Below are 5,434 nucleotides of genomic sequence, written 5' to 3'. Positions count from 1 at the left end.
ATAAATCAATTACGATCTTTAACGTGAATTAAGATTATTTTTTTCTTTCTCTCTTACATATTGGTTTTCCAAACACTGTGAGCTCCCTGAAGGCAGGCACGTGGCATATTCATTTTTGGCTTTTTGGATGTTTAGTACTGTGCTTGGAGTTGGGTGGCTTTTCAATAAATGTATGTAAAATTTAAGACCGATCTATTGCTATTCTTGGAATTCACAATATTCCAAGAAGATTATTTAACCTTCTTCATAAGTTTCTCTTACATGGGGGAAAAGACTGTTTAAGACTATAAAAAATGCACTAAAATAAGGTGAAGCAGGTTTTTCCTATTCTTTAGGTAGCGGGACAAGAAAGAACGGAAAAGTATTTCATTTTGTTAGTTTTTCACATGCAGGTTAAAACATCATTAGAGTAAGACTGGTTACAGATAAGCTGATATACAGCAGAGTTGATTGACTGTAAGTTAAACAAAGGGAAGTTTAAGGAAGGGCTCACTTGCCCACTTCTTTTTACGCTTTGTTTCTGCATAAAGCAAAAGGAGGCCAACAAGGATGGATTCAAGGAAGCCTCTGATTGAGAATCGCTGTGAGGATGACTCAAGCTCTTTTCTCTGCTATGAAATACTTCAGGAGCCAAGAGGAAGTAAATGAAAAAAGCCACCAACATTTGTCTTAGAAACCTCTAAAAATGAGTAGTCTTTTAAAAGAGTAAGTTTTATTGGAAACGGCCATTTCTATCTGCTCTGGCTTTGTACTCGTCAAGCCGTGGTTTCGTGTCTGCCTGTGCGTGCGAGGAGCTCTCCAAATAGTGTTAGTCCGCTTAGTTTTGTTTTCTTCAAGTTTTGGATACTTCGCAGCAATGACGGAAAACAGGATTGTTTGGCGCCGCACTCCTGGTCAGGCCCTCTCGACCGCAGTGGGTGGGCAGGACGATGGGAGCAGAGATCCACGGCTGCTCTGTTGCGCCGCGCGAGAAACGACTTGGAGATGCAGGAGCCACCCCGCGACACTGGCGCCACAAGAAAGGGCAATTGTCCAGAGATGAAGTCCTGCGACAGAGAGGACGTTTGCATTACGACTGATAAACCCGCATCTCTACACGGTTCAGATCCGCCAGCAAGTAATCAGCACTGCTGTGTACCAGGAGCACTGGGAACCAGGCAAGGCCTGCGTCTCTGTCTTAGGTGCTGTGATTACAATATGAAAACGTATTCATTATCCAGTTGAACCAGAGTCAACGATGATTACAAACATCTGTATGCAGAAAATTAAATTCAGAAATCTATTCCTTATGTTTTTTTTTCTTTTTTTTTTTTTGAGACAGTCTTCACTCTCTTGCCTGGGCTAGAGTGCCGTGGCGTCAGCCTAGCTCACAGCAACCTCAAACTCCTGGGCTCAAGCGATCCTCCTGCCTCAGCCTCCCAGGTAGCTGGGACTACAGGCACATGCCACCATGCCTGGCTAATTTTTTTTTTTCTATTTTTAGTTGTCCAGCTAATTTCTTTCTATTTATAGTAGAGATGGGGTCTCGCTCTTGCTCAGGCTGGTCTCCAACTCCTGAGCTCAAGCAATCCTCCTGCCTCGGCCTCCCAGAGTGCTAGGATTACAGGCGTGAGCCACTGAGCCCGGCCTATTCCTTATGTTTTTATACTAGGGTAAATATGAAAAACCTATTTCTCTGAGATGTATCCAAAGCTCTTCGTAGTATCCTTACCCTAAAACTCCCGCTGCTCCCAACACATCCCCTGGTCATTTTCTTCAGTCTGTAGGAATTCCACTGTAACCATCCCCTGGCACACTCTCCTAGTCCCTTCAGTGGGAGAAGATTTACAGATGAATATAAAAGGGGACTAGAGTAAGCAAAGCCAAGGTGGGATTTGGGGAAGCCCGCGATTTGATCGGGAGTAGCCCAGATAAGGCCGGAATGGTGAACTATGTTCCGACTGTGAGAAGTCCTGACAGGTCTGGCTGGAGGTCTGGACTTTATGCCTCTGGAAATTGGAGGCAGGAGGCTTTGAGCTGGGGAGTGACCCATTTAGAGACATATATTAGACAGATTACACCAACAATAGTATGTAGGGTTAATTGTCTAGGACAGATACTGTAAGATTGAGAGTGGTTATAAAAAAATGAAAATACATGAACACTTGTAAGATGCTATGAGAACTTGACTTTGGTTAGTGGAAATGGATCAGAGAACAGGATTAAAAAAATATCTTATGCTGGAAAGAGCCAATTTTCTCACTCAATCTCACAAACCTCAACAAGTTCACCCCCATAAAATCCTCCGTATCTCTTTGCCTTAGTCCCATAAACTTACAACATGCCCTCACTGATAAGATAGAGGAAGAGGAAACAACAAAAAAGATACATGTTATCATAATAGTTTAGTGGTCATCAGATAAGGACAATAAAATTTACTTAAGAAGACTATTTGATGCTCAAAACATCCTCTCTTCCAGGGAACCTCCCTACCCTACCCTAGCCCTGTGGACAGGAAGAATGGAGCAGCCCATTAATGAACCAACATTTCACATGGTCCTTATCACAAAAGCTGGATAAAATCAGCATTGGATTTATTCAAAGTTAGGTGGCCACTGTGACTCATTTAAAATGGTCCTTGCCAGAGCCTGTGAGTAGGCGCAAAGGTGGCTATGGGATGGGCAGCAGCAGCAGAAGTAGCAAGCTAGGGCCACACAGTTCTGGAAACATTCCTACCAAAATACTTAAGGTATTAAGTTAATGGGAGAAATTAGACATTAAAAAAAGTTAGAAAGAGGCCAGGCACGGTGCCTCACACCTGTAATCCTGGCACTTTGGGAGACTGAAGTGGGAGGATTGCTTGAGGTCAGGAGTTCGAGACCAACCTGAGCAAGAGTGAGACCCTGTTTCCACAAAAAATAGAAAAATTAGCTGGGTGTGGTGGCGCACACCTGTAGTGCCAGCTACTCAGGAGGCAGAGACAGGAGGATTGCTTGAGACCAGGAGTTTGAGGTTACAGTGAGCTGTGATGATGCCATTGCACTCTAATCTGAGCAACAGAATGAGAACCTGTCTCCAAAAAAAAAAAAAAAAAAAATCTCCATAGTTTAGAAGTGAGGAGACCTAGAATTTTAGTGCGAGCTGCCAGATCAGTCGATTTCCCCATATATTAAAATACAGTGGATTTAATGTCTGACCCCTGCCTTATGTGGATATGGTGAAAGTAAATAATAAATATCAAAATGTGTTGAAAGGTGATTCTAGTGCAAAGCTAAAGGTATTACAGTTACATTTCGATGATTTCCCGAAGGGCGTTGAAACTCTGTTTATTTTCTACTATCAGGATAATAACGGTATCTGTTTTATAGACGTGTTGCAGGATTGGAAATGAAGTTCTTGTTACAGTATCTGGAACAGAGTAAGCCTTCAAGAAATATCAATGATTCTGCTGATGTTTTTTAAAGCTTTGCACATAGCGTCTAGAAAACCTGAGTTGTTCTAAAGTTCTCCCTCCCTTTGATCGCTCAGTTCCAATGTGACACTGATGATTCTGATTTCCTAATTATGCTCCTGTCTGTGTTTTCCTCTTCATGTCCACTGTTACTGCATTTATTAAGGCCTCTGTCATCTCTCTTATAGAATTTCGCTACATTCTTCCACTTAGTCTCCCTGACTTTCAGGCCCGTCCGTATCGGCTCCATTCTGGACCAGCTCCAAACACAGACCTGTTTGGATGATTTCTTGATTAACACCCATGAAAGGTTCCCCGTCGCCAAGACAAAGTGCAAGTCTTTTAGAACGGCGCTCAGGATGCTCCATACTTGTTTCCAACCTTGAGTGCTGTGCTAGACTCATACAGAACTGGGTATAGTTTGTTGAACTAACTATGAAGCGTACTTCTGCCTGGAACGTTCCTCCTCTCAAACTCTGAAGAAGCCTTTAAGGCTCTGCTCAGGTGTCTCCTATTCTATGAAGCCTTCGCCTTCCCTGGCCCACGTAGGCAGAGTTCTCATTGAATTGCCCATTAGCCTTACACATAAATCAATTACGATCTTTAACGTGAATTAAGATTATTTTTTTCTTTCTCTCTTACATATTGGTTTTCCAAACACTGTGAGCTCCCTGAAGGCAGGCACGTGGCATATTCATTTTTGGCTTTTTGGATGTTTAGTACTGTGCTTGGAGTTGGGTGGCTTTTCAATAAATGTATGTAAAATTTAAGACCGATCTATTGCTATTCTTGGAATTCACAATATTCCAAGAAGATTATTTAACCTTCTTCATAAGTTTCTCTTACATGGGGGAAAAGACTGTTTAAGACTATAAAAAATGCACTAAAATAAGGTGAAGCAGGTTTTTCCTATTCTTTAGGTAGCGGGACAAGAAAGAACGGAAAAGTATTTCATTTTGTTAGTTTTTCACATGCAGGTTAAAACATCATTAGAGTAAGACTGGTTACAGATAAGCTGATATACAGCAGAGTTGATTGACTGTAAGTTAAACAAAGGGAAGTTTAAGGAAGGGCTCACTTGCCCACTTCTTTTTACGCTTTGTTTCTGCATAAAGCAAAAGGAGGCCAACAAGGATGGATTCAAGGAAGCCTCTGATTGAGAATCGCTGTGAGGATGACTCAAGCTCTTTTCTCTGCTATGAAATACTTCAGGAGCCAAGAGGAAGTAAATGAAAAAAGCCACCAACATTTGTCTTAGAAACCTCTAAAAATGAGTAGTCTTTTAAAAGAGTAAGTTTTATTGGAAACGGCCATTTCTATCTGCTCTGGCTTTGTACTCGTCAAGCCGTGGTTTCGTGTCTGCCTGTGCGTGCGAGGAGCTCTCCAAATAGTGTTAGTCCGCTTAGTTTTGTTTTCTTCAAGTTTTGGATACTTCGCAGCAATGACGGAAAACAGGATTGTTTGGCGCCGCACTCCTGGTCAGGCCCTCTCGACCGCAGTGGGTGGGCAGGACGATGGGAGCAGAGATCCACGGCTGCTCTGTTGCGCCGCGCGAGAAACGACTTGGAGATGCAGGAGCCACCCCGCGACACTGGCGCCACAAGAAAGGGCAATTGTCCAGAGATGAAGTCCTGCGACAGAGAGGACGTTTGCATTACGACTGATAAACCCGCATCTCTACACGGTTCAGATCCGCCAGCAAGTAATCAGCACTGCTGTGTACCAGGAGCACTGGGAACCAGGCAAGGCCTGCGTCTCTGTCTTAGGTGCTGTGATTACAATATGAAAACGTATTCATTATCCAGTTGAACCAGAGTCAACGATGATTACAAACATCTGTATGCAGAAAATTAAATTCAGAAATCTATTCCTTATGTTTTTTTTTCTTTTTTTTTTTTTGAGACAGTCTTCACTCTCTTGCCTGGGCTAGAGTGCCGTGGCGTCAGCCTAGCTCACAGCAACCTCAAACTCCTGGGCTCAAGCGATCCTCCTGCCTCAGCCTCC

The sequence above is a fragment of the Propithecus coquereli genome, unplaced genomic scaffold, assembly GCF_000956105.1.
Source record: "Propithecus coquereli isolate 6110/MARCELLA unplaced genomic scaffold, Pcoq_1.0 Scaffold36, whole genome shotgun sequence".
Classification (NCBI taxonomy): Eukaryota; Metazoa; Chordata; class Mammalia; order Primates; family Indriidae; genus Propithecus; species Propithecus coquereli.
Note: the sequence above shows the minus strand (reverse complement) of the source record.